This window comes from Ambystoma mexicanum, chromosome 11, assembly GCF_040938575.1.
Source record: "Ambystoma mexicanum isolate Mex_15411 chromosome 11, UKY_AmexF1_1, whole genome shotgun sequence".
Classification (NCBI taxonomy): Eukaryota; Metazoa; Chordata; class Amphibia; order Caudata; family Ambystomatidae; genus Ambystoma; species Ambystoma mexicanum.
The window spans coordinates 825,055,344-825,074,787 of record NC_090934.1 but is presented as its reverse complement, the minus strand read 5'-3'; the positions used below and the strand labels follow the sequence as shown (position 1 = coordinate 825,074,787).

At 46.4% G+C, this 19,444-nt stretch overlaps 9 non-coding genes across 9 annotated transcripts; all 9 read left to right on the top strand.

The window, feature by feature from the left end:
• Positions 1 to 133: 133 nt before the first annotated feature.
• Positions 134 to 205, top strand: TRNAW-CCA (transfer RNA tryptophan (anticodon CCA)). The gene has a single exon. It is a non-coding gene; the product is annotated as a tRNA-Trp (tRNA).
• A 6,251-nt stretch (positions 206 to 6,456) lies between these two features.
• Positions 6,457 to 6,530, top strand: TRNAN-GUU (transfer RNA asparagine (anticodon GUU)). Its single transcript has one exon. It is a non-coding gene; the product is annotated as a tRNA-Asn (tRNA).
• A 313-nt stretch (positions 6,531 to 6,843) lies between these two features.
• TRNAW-CCA (transfer RNA tryptophan (anticodon CCA)) lies at positions 6,844 to 6,915 on the top strand. Its single transcript has one exon. It is a non-coding gene; the product is annotated as a tRNA-Trp (tRNA).
• Positions 6,916 to 10,935: 4,020 nt separating this feature from the next.
• TRNAN-GUU (transfer RNA asparagine (anticodon GUU)) lies at positions 10,936 to 11,009 on the top strand. The gene has a single exon. It is a non-coding gene; the product is annotated as a tRNA-Asn (tRNA).
• Positions 11,010 to 11,322: 313 nt separating this feature from the next.
• TRNAW-CCA (transfer RNA tryptophan (anticodon CCA)) lies at positions 11,323 to 11,394 on the top strand. The gene has a single exon. It is a non-coding gene; the product is annotated as a tRNA-Trp (tRNA).
• Positions 11,395 to 15,414: 4,020 nt separating this feature from the next.
• Positions 15,415 to 15,488, top strand: TRNAN-GUU (transfer RNA asparagine (anticodon GUU)). Its single transcript has one exon. It is a non-coding gene; the product is annotated as a tRNA-Asn (tRNA).
• A 313-nt stretch (positions 15,489 to 15,801) lies between these two features.
• TRNAW-CCA (transfer RNA tryptophan (anticodon CCA)) lies at positions 15,802 to 15,873 on the top strand. The gene has a single exon. It is a non-coding gene; the product is annotated as a tRNA-Trp (tRNA).
• A 1,790-nt stretch (positions 15,874 to 17,663) lies between these two features.
• Positions 17,664 to 17,737, top strand: TRNAN-GUU (transfer RNA asparagine (anticodon GUU)). Its single transcript has one exon. It is a non-coding gene; the product is annotated as a tRNA-Asn (tRNA).
• A 313-nt stretch (positions 17,738 to 18,050) lies between these two features.
• TRNAW-CCA (transfer RNA tryptophan (anticodon CCA)) lies at positions 18,051 to 18,122 on the top strand. Its single transcript has one exon. It is a non-coding gene; the product is annotated as a tRNA-Trp (tRNA).
• Positions 18,123 to 19,444: the final 1,322 nt, after the last annotated feature.

The following is a 19,444-nucleotide window of genomic DNA, read 5'->3' as shown; positions in this document are numbered from 1 at the left end:
CTGCAGCGTGTACTGATGCACAGAAGGAAGCTATCCTAGCCAGTCTACTTAAAGAAGCAATGAGGCTCTGCAGGTCCATGCACGTCTCCTACCTTTATTCTGTCATCAGACACACCAGGTGGATTGCCACAAGGACCTCGTGGCGCAATGGTAGCGCGTCTGACTCCAGATCAGAAGGTTTCGTGTTCAAATCACGTCGGGGGCATATTTGCTTTTCCCACTCTGAAATATAAAATTGCTCTTCAGTAATTCGTTATTTCAACCTGACTGCATCTTTGTGCTCTGGGCCTAGTTGTTCTGGCGTTTCGAATGTAAGCTTTGCAGCAGGGAAGTATCATATTGACAGACACCCATGAAGGACATGGTCAACCTTTAAAGCAGGCCAATCTCTATGTTTTACTGGATGCAGCAGAAGTATTTCCTCTTGACCATCTCTTCAAGTGGGCCTGACTGATGTGCTGTTTTGTGCACGCTACGTGGGCTTTGTAAAGCATACCTCTGCCATTTGCATGGCCTCCTAGCGCTGTCAATATTTTCGTGTAATCGCTGAATGCTGCACTGTCCTGGGAACTCTAGGTGTGACTAAAGGATATATGCTGGGGCCCCGAAAGGGGGTCGGCAGTCTAGTGGCAATGCCCATCACTTTGCAGTTTGGGTTTGTGAGTTCAGGTACCGGTCTGGTGTCGGAAACCTGTAAGCGCCCTCCCAATCAACTGTCGGTCCTGGATTGTGAGGATTTCCCCTTATACTGGTCTCAGTAGACACATTTCCATTTTACTTTTTCACTCTCGCATTGCCTATTTCTCTCTCTCTCATAGTTACATTATAGACAAGAGAGACATTGTCAGCGAGAGGGCTTCACAGCACCTTCCCCCCTTTCCCTAAGTGCATTGCAAGGGGCTCTGGGAGGCGTGCACATTTGTCTGAACACAAAGATCCACTGGCAATAAAAAGCGTAGGTCCCTAGTTTGCATTTCTTAGAATTTGAGGTGACACTCAGAGTTGTCTCGGGCGTGACTGTACCTTTCATAGGAGATGTGCTAATCCCCAAACCCTCTTCCTTTGTCCCAGTAATCTGTTTTAGTGCCTCTAGCAAGTTGTTTTCTGAAACAAAGCTTAACTGAACATCCTGTAAAATTGGTAACTTTTCAGTAGCAGTACAGTGCAGTATATAGCATTCCTGTTGCGCACAGCATCTAGATCCAAAAATTGCTTACTCTACCCCAGAAATTAGAATTCACCCAGTCAAACAGAGGGATCTATAAAGAGCATGGCAAGTAGTTAACATAAGCTACTTCCCCCAAGTTCTCTTGGTGAACTCTGCTGCCCTCTTTTAACAGAAGAATGCAACTGCAGGTCTTGCTTCTCAGCAAGGTACCTACATATAGAATCCTTGGTGCACTCTTGCTAAATCTGCTGGAATGTGTCTTCTATTGTGCCCAGGGTGGTTGTGTATTTGGGGACTCAGGGAAGCAAGGGAGCAGTCTAATGCACTGCAGTGCTAAGAGAGGCATGCCTTTTTCAGAAAAAAGTTCAGGTTTTCTGCCAATCAGAAAAAAATAGCAATGCAATCAGGCCAAAGGCAGAACACACATGCCAGTGAGTCTCTGTGGCGCAATTGGTTAGCGCGTTCGGCTGTTAACCGAAAAGACGCTGCTGTTTTGGGCACAAAGACACAGAGTGTTCCACTCAGTAAACCTGAGTCATTTCTCCCGTGTTCTCTGGGTTTAGCCTACTGTCCCCTTTTAACACAAGTGCGCAACTGTGGCTTTCTCCTCATAGCAAGTTATGCCTACACAGAGGGCATTTGGTGCACTGTTGATGGGCTCTGTCCTCTACTAAATCCCCTGTGTTTGTGGATTACGGGAGGTAGGGAAGTGCTTGATACCCTGATTTGCTGTGGGAAATAGAGCTATTTTAGAAATATTTTCAGGTTGCCTGGGAAGCATAAGCAAACAGCACACCAATCAGGCCCCTGTGTAAGAACTGCATGAGTCTCTGTGGCGCAATCGGTTAGCGCGTTCGGCTGTTAACCGAAGCCCACCCAGGGACGGTGCATTTTGGCTCAAAAATTCAGCGTGACCAACTATGGACTTCTGTTTACCTCTCGCAGGTCTCGTCTGCTGACGTCCAAAAAATCCAATAAACTGCAAGCAATTCTTCTCGCTTGCTTTAGTTTTTCAAAACTTGCCATTCAATTCATAAACATCAAGACTTCATGGGAAGGGTTTGGCTGCAGCGTGTACTGATGCACAGAAGGAAGCTATCCTAGCCAGTCTACTTAAAGAAGCAATGAGGCTCTGCAGGTTCATGCACGTCTCCTACCTTTATTCTGTCATCAGACACACCAGGTGGATTGCCACAAGGACCTCGTGGCGCAATGGTAGCGTCTGACTCCAGATCAGAAGGTTGTGTGTTCAAATCACGTCGGGGTCATACTTCCTTTTCCCACTCTGAAATACAAAATTGCTCTTCAGTATCTCGTTATTTCAACCTGACTGCATCTTTATGCTCTGGGCCTAGTTGTTCTGGCGTTTCGAATGTAAGCTTTGCAGCAGGGAAGTATCATATTGACAGACACCCATGAAGGACATGGTCAACCTTTAAAGCAGGCCAATCTCTATGTTTTACTGGATGCAGCAGAAGTATTTCCTCTTGACCATCTCTTCAAGTGGGCCTGACTGATGTGCTGTTTTGTGCACGCTACGTGGGCTTTGTAAAGCATACCTCTGCCATTTGCATGGCCTCCTAGCGCTGTCAATATTTTCGTGTAATCGCTGAATGCTGCACTGTCCTGGGAACTCTAGGTGTGACTAAAGGATATATGCTGAGGCCCGAAAGGGGGTCGGCAGTCTAGTGGCAATGCCCATCACTTTGCAGTTTGGGTTTGTGAGTTCAGGTACCGGTCTGGTGTCGGAAACCTGTAAGCGCCTTCCCAATCAACTGTCGGTCCTGGATTGTGAGGATTTCCCCTTATACTGGTCTCAGTAGACACATTTCCATTTTACTTTTTCACTCTCGCATTGCCTATTTCTCTCTCTCTCATAGATACATTATAGACAAGAGAGACATTGTCAGCGAGAGGGCTTCACAGCACCTTCCCCCATTTCCCTAAGTGCATTGCAAGGGGCTCTGGGAGGCGTGCACATTTGTCTGAAACACAAAGATCCACTGGCAATAAAAGGCGTAGGACCCCAGTTCGCATTTCTTAGAATTTGAGGAGGCACTCAGAGTTGTCTCGGGCGTGACTTTACCTTTCATAGGAGATGTGCTAATCCCCAAACCCTCTTCCTTTGTCCCAGTAATCTGTCCTAGGGCCTCTAGCAAGTTGTTTTCTGAAACAAAGCTTACCTGAACATCCTGTAAAATTGGTAACTTTTCAGTAGCAGTACAGTGCAGTATATAGCATTCCTGTTGCGCACAGCATCTAGATCCAAAAATTGCTTACTCTACCCCAGAAATTAGAATTCACCTAGTCAAACAGAGGGATCTATAAAGAGCATGGCAAGTAGTTAACATAAGCTACTTCCCCCAAGTTCTCTTGGTGCACTCTGCTGCCCTCTTTTAACAGAAGAATGCAACTGCAGGTCTTGCTTCTCAGCAAGGTACCTACATATAGAATCCTTGGTGCACTCTTGCTAAATCTGCTGGAATGTGTCTTCTATTGTGCCCAAGGTGGTTGTGTATTTGGGGACTCAGGGAAGCAAGGGAGCAGTCTAATGCACTGCAGTGCTAAGAGAGGCATGCCTTTTTCAGAAAAAAGTTCAGGTTTTCTGCCAATCAGAAAAAAATAGCAATGCAATCAGGCCAAAGGCAGAACACACATGCCAGTGAGTCTCTGTGGCGCAATTGGTTAGCGCGTTCGGCTGTTAACCGAAAAGACGCTGCTGTTTTTGGCACAAAGACACAGAGTGTTCCACTCAGTAAACCTGAGTCATTTCTCCCGTGTTCTCTGGGTTCAGCCTACTGTCCCCTTTTAACACAAGTGCGCAACTGTGGCTTTCTCCTCATAGCAAGTTATGCCTACAGAGAGGACATTTGGTGCACTGTTGATGGGCTCTGTCCTCTACTAAATCCCCTGTGTTTGTGGATTAGGGGAGGTAGGGAAGTGCTTGATACCCTGATTTGCTGTGGGAAATAGAGCTATTTTAGAAATATTTTCAGGTTGCCTGGGAAGCATAAGCAAACAGCACACCAATCAGGCCCCTGTGTAAGAACTGCATGAGTCTCTGTGGCGCAATCGGTTAGCGCGTTCGGCTGTTAACCGAAGCCCACCCAGGGACGGTGCATTTTGGCTCAAAAATTCAGCGTGACCAACTATGGACTTCTGTTTACCTCTCGCAGGTCTCGTCTGCTGACGTCCAAAAAATCCAATAAACTGCAAGCAATTCTTCTCGCTTGCTTTAGTTTTTCAAAACTTGCCATTCAATTCATAAACATCAAGACTTCATGGGAAGGGTTTGGCTGCAGCGTGTACTGATGCACAGAAGGAAGCTATCCTAGCCAGTCTACTTAAAGAAGCAATGAGGCTCTGCAGGTTCATGCACGTCTCCTACCTTTATTCTGTCATCAGACACACCAGGTGGATTGCCACAAGGACCTCGTGGCGCAATGGTAGCGTCTGACTCCAGATCAGAAGGTTGTGTGTTCAAATCACGTCGGGGTCATACTTCCTTTTCCCACTCTGAAATACAAAATTGCTCTTCAGTATCTCGTTATTTCAACCTGACTGCATCTTTATGCTCTGGGCCTAGTTGTTCTGGCGTTTCGAATGTAAGCTTTGCAGCAGGGAAGTATCATATTGACAGACACCCATGAAGGACATGGTCAACCTTTAAAGCAGGCCAATCTCTATGTTTTACTGGATGCAGCAGAAGTATTTCCTCTTGACCATCTCTTCAAGTGGGCCTGACTGATGTGCTGTTTTGTGCACACTACGTGGGCTTTGTAAAGCATACCTCTGCCATTTGCATGGCCTCCTAGCGCTGTCAATATTTTCGTGTAATCGCTGAATGCTGCACTGTCCTGGGAACTCTAGGTGTGACTAAAGGATATATGCTGAGGCCCGAAAGGGGGTCGGCAGTCTAGTGGCAATGCCCATCACTTTGCAGTTTGGGTTTGTGAGTTCAGGTACCGGTCTGGTGTCGGAAACCTGTAAGCGCCCTCCCAATCAACTGTCGGTCCTGGATTGTGAGGATTTCCCCTTATACTGGTCTCAGTAGACACATTTCCATTTTACTTTTTCACTCTCGCATTGCCTATTTCTCTCTCTCTCATAGATACATTATAGACAAGAGAGACATTGTCAGCGAGAGGGCTTCACAGCACCTTCCCCCATTTCCCTAAGTGCATTGCAAGGGGCTCTGGGAGGCGTGCACATTTGTCTGAAACACAAAGATCCACTGGCAATAAAAGGCGTAGGACCCCAGTTCGCATTTCTTAGAATTTGAGGAGGCACTCAGAGTTGTCTCGGGCGTGACTTTACCTTTCATAGGAGATGTGCTAATCCCCAAACCCTCTTCCTTTGTCCCAGTAATCTGTCCTAGGGCCTCTAGCAAGTTGTTTTCTGAAACAAAGCTTACCTGAACATCCTGTAAAATTGGTAACTTTTCAGTAGCAGTACAGTGCAGTATATAGCATTCCTGTTGCGCACAGCATCTAGATCCAAAAATTGCTTACTCTACCCCAGAAATTAGAATTCACCTAGTCAAACAGAGGGATCTATAAAGAGCATGGCAAGTAGTTAACATAAGCTACTTCCCCCAAGTTCTCTTGGTGCACTCTGCTGCCCTCTTTTAACAGAAGAATGCAACTGCAGGTCTTGCTTCTCAGCAAGGTACCTACATATAGAATCCTTGGTGCACTCTTGCTAAATCTGCTGGAATGTGTCTTCTATTGTGCCCAAGGTGGTTGTGTATTTGGGGACTCAGGGAAGCAAGGGAGCAGTCTAATGCACTGCAGTGCTAAGAGAGGCATGCCTTTTTCAGAAAAAAGTTCAGGTTTTCTGCCAATCAGAAAAAAATAGCAATGCAATCAGGCCAAAGGCAGAACACACATGCCAGTGAGTCTCTGTGGCGCAATTGGTTAGCGCGTTCGGCTGTTAACCGAAAAGACGCTGCTGTTTTTGGCACAAAGACACAGAGTGTTCCACTCAGTAAACCTGAGTCATTTCTCCCGTGTTCTCTGGGTTCAGCCTACTGTCCCCTTTTAACACAAGTGCGCAACTGTGGCTTTCTCCTCATAGCAAGTTATGCCTACACAGAGGACATTTGGTGCACTGTTGATGGGCTCTGTCCTCTACTAAATCCCCTGTGTTTGTGGATTAGGGGAGGTAGGGAAGTGCTTGATACCCTGATTTGCTGTGGGAAATAGAGCTATTTTAGAAATATTTTCAGGTTGCCTGGGAAGCATAAGCAAACAGCACACCAATCAGGCCCCTGTGTAAGAACTGCATGAGTCTCTGTGGCGCAATCGGTTAGCGCGTTCGGCTGTTAACCGAAAGGTTGGAGGTTCAAGCCCACCCAGGGACGGTGCATTTTGGCTCAAAAATTCAGCATGACCAACTATGAACTTCTGTTTACCTCTCGCAGGTCTCGTCTGCTGACGTTCAAAAAATCCAATAAACTGTAAGCAATTCTTCTCGCTTGCTTTAGTTTTTCAAAACTTGCCATTCAATTCATAAACATCAAGACTTCATGGGAAGGGTTTGGCTGCAGCGTGTACTGATGCACAGAAGGAAGCTATCCTAGCCAGTCTACTTAAAGAAGCAATGAGGCTCTGCAGGTCCATGCACGTCTCCTACCTTTATTCTGTCATCAGACACACCAGGTGGATTGCCACAAGGACCTCGTGGCGCAATGGTAGCGCGTCTGACTCCAGATCAGAAGGTTTCGTGTTCAAATCACGTCGGGGGCATATTTGCTTTTCCCACTCTGAAATATAAAATTGCTCTTCAGTAATTCGTTATTTCAACCTGACTGCATCTTTGTGCTCTGGGCCTAGTTGTTCTGGCGTTTCGAATGTAAGCTTTGCAGCAGGGAAGTATCATATTGACAGACACCCATGAAGGACATGGTCAACCTTTAAAGCAGGCCAATCTCTATGTTTTACTGGATGCAGCAGAAGTATTTCCTCTTGACCATCTCTTCAAGTGGGCCTGACTGATGTGCTGTTTTGTGCACGCTACGTGGGCTTTGTAAAGCATACCTCTGCCATTTGCATGGCCTCCTAGCGCTGTCAATATTTTCGTGTAATCGCTGAATGCTGCACTGTCCTGGGAACTCTAGGTGTGACTAAAGGATATATGCTGGGGCCCCGAAAGGGGGTCGGCAGTCTAGTGGCAATGCCCATCACTTTGCAGTTTGGGTTTGTGAGTTCAGGTACCGGTCTGGTGTCGGAAACCTGTAAGCGCCCTCCCAATCAACTGTCGGTCCTGGATTGTGAGGATTTCCCCTTATACTGGTCTCAGTAGACACATTTCCATTTTACTTTTTCACTCTCGCATTGCCTATTTCTCTCTCTCTCATAGTTACATTATAGACAAGAGAGACATTGTCAGCGAGAGGGCTTCACAGCACCTTCCCCCCTTTCCCTAAGTGCATTGCAAGGGGCTCTGGGAGGCGTGCACATTTGTCTGAACACAAAGATCCACTGGCAATAAAAAGCGTAGGTCCCTAGTTTGCATTTCTTAGAATTTGAGGTGACACTCAGAGTTGTCTCGGGCGTGACTGTACCTTTCATAGGAGATGTGCTAATCCCCAAACCCTCTTCCTTTGTCCCAGTAATCTGTCTTAGTGCCTCTAGCAAGTTGTTTTCTGAAACAAAGCTTAACTGAACATCCTGTAAAATTGGTAACTTTTCAGTAGCAGTACAGTGCAGTATATAGCATTCCTGTTGCGCACAGCATCTAGATCCAAAAATTGCTTACTCTACCCCAGAAATTAGAATTCACCCAGTCAAACAGAGGGATCTATAAAGAGCATGGCAAGTAGTTAACATAAGCTACTTCCCCCAAGTTCTCTTGGTGAACTCTGCTGCCCTCTTTTAACAGAAGAATGCAACTGCAGGTCTTGCTTCTCAGCAAGGTACCTACATATAGAATCCTTGGTGCACTCTTGCTAAATCTGCTGGAATGTGTCTTCTATTGTGCCCAAGGTGGTTGTGTATTTGGGGACTCAGGGAAGCAAGGGAGCAGTCTAATGCACTGCAGTGCTAAGAGAGGCATGCCTTTTTCAGAAAAAAGTTCAGGTTTTCTGCCAATCAGAAAAAAATAGCAATGCAATCAGGCCAAAGGCAGAACACACATGCCAGTGAGTCTCTGTGGCGCAATTGGTTAGCGCGTTCGGCTGTTAACCGAAAAGACGCTGCTGTTTTGGGCACAAAGACACAGAGTGTTCCACTCAGTAAACCTGAGTCATTTCTCCCGTGTTCTCTGGGTTTAGCCTACTGTCCCCTTTTAACACAAGTGCGCAACTGTGGCTTTCTCCTCATAGCAAGTTATGCCTACACAGAGGGCATTTGGTGCACTGTTGATGGGCTCTGTCCTCTACTAAATCCCCTGTGTTTGTGGATTACGGGAGGTAGGGAAGTGCTTGATACCCTGATTTGCTGTGGGAAATAGAGCTATTTTAGAAATATTTTCAGGTTGCCTGGGAAGCATAAGCAAACAGCACACCAATCAGGCCCCTGTGTAAGAACTGCATGAGTCTCTGTGGCGCAATCGGTTAGCGCGTTCGGCTGTTAACCGAAGCCCACCCAGGGACGGTGCATTTTGGCTCAAAAATTCAGCGTGACCAACTATGGACTTCTGTTTACCTCTCGCAGGTCTCGTCTGCTGACGTCCAAAAAATCCAATAAACTGCAAGCAATTCTTCTCGCTTGCTTTAGTTTTTCAAAACTTGCCATTCAATTCATAAACATCAAGACTTCATGGGAAGGGTTTGGCTGCAGCGTGTACTGATGCACAGAAGGAAGCTATCCTAGCCAGTCTACTTAAAGAAGCAATGAGGCTCTGCAGGTTCATGCACGTCTCCTACCTTTATTCTGTCATCAGACACACCAGGTGGATTGCCACAAGGACCTCGTGGCGCAATGGTAGCGTCTGACTCCAGATCAGAAGGTTGTGTGTTCAAATCACGTCGGGGTCATACTTCCTTTTCCCACTCTGAAATACAAAATTGCTCTTCAGTATCTCGTTATTTCAACCTGACTGCATCTTTATGCTCTGGGCCTAGTTGTTCTGGCGTTTCGAATGTAAGCTTTGCAGCAGGGAAGTATCATATTGACAGACACCCATGAAGGACATGGTCAACCTTTAAAGCAGGCCAATCTCTATGTTTTACTGGATGCAGCAGAAGTGTTTCCTCTTGACCATCTCTTCAAGTGGGCCTGACTGATGTGCTGTTTTGTGCACGCTACGTGGGCTTTGTAAAGCATACCTCTGCCATTTGCATGGCCTCCTAGCGCTGTCAATATTTTCGTGTAATCGCTGAATGCTGCACTGTCCTGGGAACTCTAGGTGTGACTAAAGGATATATGCTGAGGCCCGAAAGGGGGTCGGCAGTCTAGTGGCAATGCCCATCACTTTGCAGTTTGGGTTTGTGAGTTCAGGTACCGGTCTGGTGTCGGAAACCTGTAAGCGCCCTCCCAATCAACTGTCGGTCCTGGATTGTGAGGATTTCCCCTTATACTGGTCTCAGTAGACACATTTCCATTTTACTTTTTCACTCTCGCATTGCCTATTTCTCTCTCTCTCATAGATACATTATAGACAAGAGAGACATTGTCAGCGAGAGGGCTTCACAGCACCTTCCCCCATTTCCCTAAGTGCATTGCAAGGGGCTCTGGGAGGCGTGCACATTTGTCTGAAACACAAAGATCCACTGGCAATAAAAGGCGTAGGACCCCAGTTCGCATTTCTTAGAATTTGAGGAGGCACTCAGAGTTGTCTCGGGCGTGACTTTACCTTTCATAGGAGATGTGCTAATCCCCAAACCCTCTTCCTTTGTCCCAGTAATCTGTCCTAGGGCCTCTAGCAAGTTGTTTTCTGAAACAAAGCTTACCTGAACATCCTGTAAAATTGGTAACTTTTCAGTAGCAGTACAGTGCAGTATATAGCATTCCTGTTGCGCACAGCATCTAGATCCAAAAATTGCTTACTCTACCCCAGAAATTAGAATTCACCCAGTCAAACAGAGGGATCTATAAAGATCATGGCAAGTAGTTAACATAAGCTACTTCCCCCAAGTTCTCTTGGTGCACTCTGCTGCCCTCTTTTAACAGAAGAATGCAACTGCAGGTCTTGCTTCTCAGCAAGGTACCTACATATAGAATCCTTGGTGCACTCTTGCTAAATCTGCTGGAATGTGTCTTCTATTGTGCCCAAGGTGGTTGTGTATTTGGGGACTCAGGGAAGCAAGGGAGCAGTCTAATGCACTGCAGTGCTAAGAGAGGCATGCCTTTTTCAGAAAAAAGTTCAGGTTTTCTGCCAATCAGAAAAAAATAGCAATGCAATCAGGCCAAAGGCAGAACACACATGCCAGTGAGTCTCTGTGGCACAATTGGTTAGCGCGTTCGGCTGTTAACCGAAAAGACGCTGCTGTTTTTGGCACAAAGACACAGAGTGTTCCACTCAGTAAACCTGAGTCATTTCTCCCGTGTTCTCTGGGTTTAGCCTACTGTCCCCTTTTAACACAAGTGCGCAACTGTGGCTTTCTCCTCATAGCAAGTTATGCCTACACAGAGGGCATTTGGTGCACTGTTGATGGGCTCTGTCCTCTACTAAATCCCCTGTGTTTGTGGATTAGGGGAGGTAGGGAAGTGCTTGATACCCTGATTTGCTGTGGGAAATAGAGCTATTTTAGAAATATTTTCAGGTTGCCTGGGAAGCATAAGCAAACAGCACACCAATCAGGCCCCTGTGTAAGAACTGCATGAGTCTCTGTGGCGCAATCGGTTAGCGCGTTCGGCTGTTAACCGAAAGGTTGGTGGTTCAAGCCCACCCAGGGACGGTGCATTTTGGCTCAAAAATTCAGCATGACCAACTATGAACTTCTGTTTACCTCTCGCAGGTCTCGTCTGCTGACGTCCAAAAAATCCAATAAACTGTAAGCAATTCTTCTCGCTTGCTTTAGTTTTTCAAAACTTGCCATTCAATTCATAAACATCAAGACTTCATGGGAAGGGTTTGGCTGCAGCGTGTACTGATGCACCGAAGGAAGCTATCCTAGCCAGTCTACTTAAAGAAGCAATGAGGCTCTGCAGGTCCATGCACGTCTCCTACCTTTATTCTGTCATCAGACACACCAGGTGGATTGCCACAAGGACCTCGTGGCGCAATGGTAGCGCGTCTGACTCCAGATCAGAAGGTTTCGTGTTCAAATCACGTCGGGGGCATATTTGCTTTTCCCACTCTGAAATATAAAATTGCTCTTCAGTAATTCGTTATTTCAACCTGACTGCATCTTTGTGCTCTGGGCCTAGTTGTTCTGGCGTTTCGAATGTAAGCTTTGCAGCAGGGAAGTATCATATTGACAGACACCCATGAAGGACATGGTCAACCTTTAAAGCAGGCCAATCTCTATGTTTTACTGGATGCAGCAGAAGTATTTCCTCTTGACCATCTCTTCAAGTGGGCCTGACTGATGTGCTGTTTTGTGCACGCTACGTGGGCTTTGTAAAGCATACCTCTGCCATTTGCATGGCCTCCTAGCGCTGTCAATATTTTCGTGTAATCGCTGAATGCTGCACTGTCCTGGGAACTCTAGGTGTGACTAAAGGATATATGCTGGGGCCCCGAAAGGGGGTCGGCAGTCTAGTGGCAATGCCCATCACTTTGCAGTTTGGGTTTGTGAGTTCAGGTACCGGTCTGGTGTCGGAAACCTGTAAGCGCCCTCCCAATCAACTGTCGGTCCTGGATTGTGAGGATTTCCCCTTATACTGGTCTCAGTAGACACATTTCCATTTTACTTTTTCACTCTCGCATTGCCTATTTCTCTCTCTCTCATAGTTACATTATAGACAAGAGAGACATTGTCAGCGAGAGGGCTTCACAGCACCTTCCCCCCTTTCCCTAAGTGCATTGCAAGGGGCTCTGGGAGGCGTGCACATTTGTCTGAACACAAAGATCCACTGGCAATAAAAAGCGTAGGTCCCTAGTTTGCATTTCTTAGAATTTGAGGTGACACTCAGAGTTGTCTCGGGCGTGACTGTACCTTTCATAGGAGATGTGCTAATCCCCAAACCCTCTTCCTTTGTCCCAGTAATCTGTCTTAGTGCCTCTAGCAAGTTGTTTTCTGAAACAAAGCTTAACTGAACATCCTGTAAAATTGGTAACTTTTCAGTAGCAGTACAGTGCAGTATATAGCATTCCTGTTGCGCACAGCATCTAGATCCAAAAATTGCTTACTCTACCCCAGAAATTAGAATTCACCCAGTCAAACAGAGGGATCTATAAAGAGCATGGCAAGTAGTTAACATAAGCTACTTCCCCCAAGTTCTCTTGGTGAACTCTGCTGCCCTCTTTTAACAGAAGAATGCAACTGCAGGTCTTGCTTCTCAGCAAGGTACCTACATATAGAATCCTTGGTGCACTCTTGCTAAATCTGCTGGAATGTGTCTTCTATTGTGCCCAAGGTGGTTGTGTATTTGGGGACTCAGGGAAGCAAGGGAGCAGTCTAATGCACTGCAGTGCTAAGAGAGGCATGCCTTTTTCAGAAAAAAGTTCAGGTTTTCTGCCAATCAGAAAAAAATAGCAATGCAATCAGGCCAAAGGCAGAACACACATGCCAGTGAGTCTCTGTGGCGCAATTGGTTAGCGCGTTCGGCTGTTAACCGAAAAGACGCTGCTGTTTTGGGCACAAAGACACAGAGTGTTCCACTCAGTAAACCTGAGTCATTTCTCCCGTGTTCTCTGGGTTTAGCCTACTGTCCCCTTTTAACACAAGTGCGCAACTGTGGCTTTCTCCTCATAGCAAGTTATGCCTACACAGAGGGCATTTGGTGCACTGTTGATGGGCTCTGTCCTCTACTAAATCCCCTGTGTTTGTGGATTACGGGAGGTAGGGAAGGGCTTGATACCCTGATTTGCTGTGGGAAATAGAGCTATTTTAGAAATATTTTCAGGTTGCCTGGGAAGCATAAGCAAACAGCACACCAATCAGGCCCCTGTGTAAGAACTGCATGAGTCTCTGTGGCGCAATCGGTTAGCGCGTTCGGCTGTTAACCGAAGCCCACCCAGGGACGGTGCATTTTGGCTCAAAAATTCAGCGTGACCAACTATGGACTTCTGTTTACCTCTCGCAGGTCTCGTCTGCTGACGTCCAAAAAATCCAATAAACTGCAAGCAATTCTTCTCGCTTGCTTTAGTTTTTCAAAACTTGCCATTCAATTCATAAACATCAAGACTTCATGGGAAGGGTTTGGCTGCAGCGTGTACTGATGCACAGAAGGAAGCTATCCTAGCCAGTCTACTTAAAGAAGCAATGAGGCTCTGCAGGTTCATGCACGTCTCCTACCTTTATTCTGTCATCAGACACACCAGGTGGATTGCCACAAGGACCTCGTGGCGCAATGGTAGCGTCTGACTCCAGATCAGAAGGTTGTGTGTTCAAATCACGTCGGGGTCATACTTCCTTTTCCCACTCTGAAATACAAAATTGCTCTTCAGTATCTCGTTATTTCAACCTGACTGCATCTTTATGCTCTGGGCCTAGTTGTTCTGGCGTTTCGAATGTAAGCTTTGCAGCAGGGAAGTATCATATTGACAGACACCCATGAAGGACATGGTCAACCTTTAAAGCAGGCCAATCTCTATGTTTTACTGGATGCAGCAGAAGTATTTCCTCTTGACCATCTCTTCAAGTGGGCCTGACTGATGTGCTGTTTTGTGCACGCTACGTGGGCTTTGTAAAGCATACCTCTGCCATTTGCATGGCCTCCTAGCGCTGTCAATATTTTCGTGTAATCGCTGAATGCTGCACTGTCCTGGGAACTCTAGGTGTGACTAAAGGATATATGCTGAGGCCCGAAAGGGGGTCGGCAGTCTAGTGGCAATGCCCATCACTTTGCAGTTTGGGTTTGTGAGTTCAGGTACCGGTCTGGTGTCGGAAACCTGTAAGCGCCCTCCCAATCAACTGTCGGTCCTGGATTGTGAGGATTTCCCCTTATACTGGTCTCAGTAGACACATTTCCATTTTACTTTTTCACTCTCGCATTGCCTATTTCTCTCTCTCTCATAGTTACATTATAGACAAGAGAGACATTGTCAGCGAGAGGGCTTCACAGCACCTTCCCCCCTTTCCCTAAGTGCATTGCAAGGGGCTCTGGGAGGCGTGCACATTTGTCTGAAACACAAAGATCCACTGGCAATAAAAAGCGTAGGTCCCTAGTTTGCATTTCTTAGAATTTGAGGTGACACTCAGAGTTGTCTCGGGCGTGACTGTACCTTTCATAGGAGATGTGCTAATCCCCAAACCCTCTTCCTTTGTCCCAGTAATCTGTCTTAGTGCCTCTAGCAAGTTGTTTTCTGAAACAAAGCTTACCTGAACATCCTGTAAAATTGGTAACTTTTCAGTAGCAGTACAGTGCAGTATATAGCATTCCTGTTGCGCACAGCATCTAGATCCAAAAATTGCTTACTCTACCCCAGAAATTAGAATTCACCCAGTCAAACAGAGGGATCTATAAAGAGCATGGCAAGTAGTTAACATAAGCTACTTCCCCCAAGTTCTCTTGGTGCACTCTGCTGCCCTCTTTTAACAGAAGAATGCAACTGCAGGTCTTGCTTCTCAGCAAGGTACCTACATATAGAATCCTTGGTGCACTCTTGCTAAATCTGCTGGAATGTGTCTTCTATTGTGCCCAAGGTGGTTGTGTATTTGGGGACTCAGGGAAGCAAGGGAGCAGTCTAATGCACTGCAGTGCTAAGAGAGGCATGCCTTTTTCAGAAAAAAGTTCAGGTTTTCTGCCAATCAGAAAAAAATAGCAATGCAATCAGGCCAAAGGCAGAACACACATGCCAGTGAGTCTCTGTGGCACAATTGGTTAGCGCGTTCGGCTGTTAACCAAAAAGACGCTGCTGTTTTTGGCACAAAGACACAGAGTGTTCCACTCAGTAAACCTGAGTCATTTCTCCCGTGTTCTCTGGGTTCAGCCTACTGTCCCCTTTTAACACAAGTGCGCAACTGTGGCTTTCTCCTCATAGCAAGTTATGCCTACACAGAGCACATTTGGTGCACTGTTGATGGGCTCTGTCCTCTACTAAATCCCCTGTGTTTGTGGATTAGGGGAGGTAGGGAAGTGCTTGATACCCTGATTTGCTGTGGGAAATAGAGCTATTTTAGAAATATTTTCAGGTTGCCTGGGAAGCATAAGCAAACAGCACACCAATCAGGCCCCTGTGTAAGAACTGCATGAGTCTCTGTGGCGCAATCGGTTAGCGCATTCGGCTGTTAACCGAAAGGTTGGTGGTTCAAGCCCACCCAGGGACGATGCATTTTGGCTCAAAAATTCAGCATGACCAACCATGAACTTCTGTTTACCTCTCGCAGGTCTCGTCTGCTGACGTCCAAAAAATCCAATAAACTGTAAGCAATTCTTCTCGCTTGCTTTAGTTTTTCAAAACTTGCCATTCAATTCATAAACATCAAGACTTCATGGGAAGGGTTTGGCTGCAGCGTGTACTGATGCACAGAAGGAAGCTATCCTAGCCAGTCTACTTAAAGAAGCAATGAGGCTCTGCAGGTCCATGCACGTCTCCTACCTTTATTCTGTCATCAGACACACCAGGTGGACTGCCACAAGGACCTCGTGGCGCAATGGTAGCGCGTCTGACTCCAGATCAGAAGGTTGTGTGTTCAAATCACGTCGGGGTCATACTTCCTTTTCCCACTCTGAAATACAAAATTGCTCTTCAGTATCTCGTTAATTCAACCTGACTGCATCTTTGTGCTCTGGGCCTAGTTGTTCTGGCGTTTCGAATGTAAACTTTGCACCAGGGAAGTATCATATTGACAGACACCCATGAAGGACATGGTCAAGCTTTAAAGCAGGCCAATCTCTATGTTTTACTGGATGCAGCAGAAGTATTTCCTCTTTACCATCTCTTCAAGTGGGCCTGACTGATGTGCTGTTTTGTGTACGCTACGTGGGCTTTGTAAAGCATACCTCTGCCATTTGCATGGCCTCCTAGCGCTGTCAATATTTTCGTGTAATCGCTGAATGCTGCACTGTCCTGGGAACTCTAGGTGTGACTAAAGGATACATGCTGGGGCCCCGAAAGGGGGTCGGCAGTCTAGTGGCAATGCCCATCACTTTGCAGTTTGGGTTTGTGAGTTCAGGTACCGGTCTGGTGTCGGAAACCAGTAAGCGCCCTCCCAATCAACTGTCGGTCCTGGATTGTGAGGATTTCCCCTTATACTGGTCTCAGTACACACATTTCCATTTTACTTTTTCACTCTCGCATTGCCTATTTCTCTCTCTCTCATAGATACATTATAGACAAGAGAGACATTGTCAGCGAGAGGGTTGCACAGCACCTTCCCCCATTTCCCTAAGTGCATTGCATGGGGCTCTGGGAGGCGTGCACATTTGTCTGAAACACAAAGATCCACTGGCAATTAAAAGCGTAAGGCCCTGGTTCGCATTTCTTAGAATTTGAGGTGGCACTCAGAGTTGTCTCGGGCGTGACTGTACCTTTCATAGGAGATGTGCTAATCCCCAAACCCTCTTCCTTTGTCCCAGTAATCTGTCCTAGGGCCTCTAGCAAGTTGTTTTCTGAAACAAAGCTTACCTGAACATCCTGTAAAATTGGTAACTTTTCAGTAGCAGTACAGTGAATTATATAGCATTCCTGTTGCGCACAGCATCTAGATCCAAAAATTGCTTACTCTACCCCAGAAACTAGAATTCACCCAGTCAAACAGAGGGATCTATAAAGAGCATGGCAAGTAGTTAACATAAGCTACTTCCCCCAAGTTCTCTTGGTGCACTCTGCTGCCCTCTTTTAACAGAAGAATGCAACTGCAGGTCTTGCTTCTCAGCAAGGTACCTACATATAGAAACCTTGGTGCACTCTTGCTAAATCTGCTGGAATGTGTCTTCTATTGTGCCCAAGGTGGTTGTGTATTTGGGGACTCAGGGAAGCAAGGGAGCAGTCTAATGCACTGTAGTGCTAAGAGAGGCATGGCTTTTTCAGAAAAAAGTTCAGGTTTTCTGCCAATCAGAAAAAAATAGCAATGCAATCAGGCCAAAGGCAGAACACACATGCCAGTGAGTCTCTGTGGCGCAATTGGTTAGCGCGTTCGGCTGTTAACCGAAAAGACGCTGCTGTTTTTGGCACAAAGACACAAAGTGTTCCACTCAGTAAACCTGAGTCATTTCTCCCGTGTTCTCTGGGTTCATCCTACTGTCCCCTTTTAACACAAGTGCGCAACTGTGGCTTTCTCCTCATAGCAAGTTATGCCTACACAGAGGACATTTGGTGCACTGTTGATGGGCTCTGTCCTCTACTAAATCCCCTGTGTTTGTGGATTAGGGGAGGTAGGGAAGTGCTTGATACCCTGATTTGCTGTGGGAAATAGAGCTATTTTAGAAATATTTTCAGGTTGCCTGGGGAGCATAAGCAAACAGCACACCAATCAGGCCCCAGTGTAAGGACTGCATGAGTCTCTGTGGCGCAATCGGTTAGCGCGTTCGGCTGTTAACCGAAAGGTTGGTGGTTCAAGCCCACCCAGGGACGATGCATTTTGGCTCAAAAATTCAGCATGACCAACTATGAACTTCTGTTTACCTCTCGCAGGTCTCGTCTGCTGACGTCCAAAAAATCCAATAAACTGCAAGCAATTCTTCTCGCTTGCTTTAGTTTTTCAAAACTTGCCATTCAATTCATAAACATCAAGACTTCATGGGAAGGGTTTGGCTGCAGCGTGTACTGATGCACAGAAGGAAGCTATCCTAGCCAGTCTACTTAAAGAAGCAATGAGGCTCTGCAGGTGCATGTACGTCTCCTACCTTTATTCTGTCATCAGACACACCAGGTGGATTGCCACAAGGACCTCGTGGCGCAATGGTAGCGCGTCTGACTCCAGATCAGAAGGTTGTGTGTTCAAATCACGTCGGGGTCATACTTCCTTTTCCCACTCTGAAATACAAAATTGCTCTTCAGTATCTCGTTATTTCAACCTGACTGCATCTTTGTGCTCTGGGCCTAGTTGTTCTGGCGTTTCGAATGTAAACTTTGCAGCAGGGAAGTATCATATTGACAGACACCCATGAAGGACATGGTCAAGCTTTAAAGCAGGCCAATCTCTATGTTTTACTGGATGCAGCAGAAGTATTTCCTCTTTACCATCTCTTCAAGTGGGCCTGACTGATGTGCTGTTTTGTGCACGCTACGTGGGCTTTGTAAAGCATACCTCTGCCATTTGCATGGCCTCCTAGCGCTGTCAATATTTTCGTGTAATCGCTGAATGCTGCACTGTCCTGGGAACTCTAGGTGTGACTAAAGGATATATGTTGGGGCCCCGAAAGGGGGTCGGCAGTCTAGTGGCAATGCCCATCACTTTGCAGTTTGGGTTTGTGAGTTCAGGTACCGGTCTGGTGTCGGAAACCTGTAAGCGCCCTCCCAATCAACTGTCGGTCCTGGATTGTGAGGATTTCCCCTTATACTGGTCTCAGTAGACACATTTCCATTTTACTTTTTCACTCTCGCATTGCCTATTTCTCTCTCTCTCATAGTTACATTATAGACAAGAGAGACATTGTCAGCGAGAGGGCTTCACAGCACCTTCCCCCCTTTCCCTAAGTGCATTGCAAGGGGCTCTGGGAGGCGTGCACATTTGTCTGAACCACAAAGATCCACTGGCAATAAAAAGCGTAGGTCCCTAGTTTGCATTTCTTAGAATTTGAGGTGACACTCAGAGTTGTCTTGGGCGTGACTGTACCTTTCATAGGAGATGTGCTAATCCCCAAACCCTCTTCCTTTGTCCCAGTAATCTGTCCTAGGGCCTCTAGCAAGTTGTTTTCTGAAACAAAGCTTACCTGAACATCCTGTAAAATTGGTAACTTTTCAGTAGCAGTACAGTGCAGTATATAGCATTCCTGTTGCGCACAGCAACTAGATCCAAAAATTGCTTACTCTACCCCAGAAATTAGAATTCACCCAGTCAAACAGAGGGATCTATAAAGAGCATGGCAAGTAGTTAACATAAGCTACTTCCCCCAAGTTCTCTTGGTGCACTCTGCTGCCCTCTTTTAACAGAAGAATGCAACTGCAGGTCTTGCTTCTCAGCAAGGTACCTACATATAGAATCCTTGGTGCACTCTTGCTAAATCTGCTGGAATGTGTCTTCTATTGTGCCCAGGGTGGTTGTGTATTTGGGGGCTCAGGGAAGCAAGGGAGCAGTCTAATGCACTGCAGTGCTAAGAGAGGCATGCCTTTTTCAGA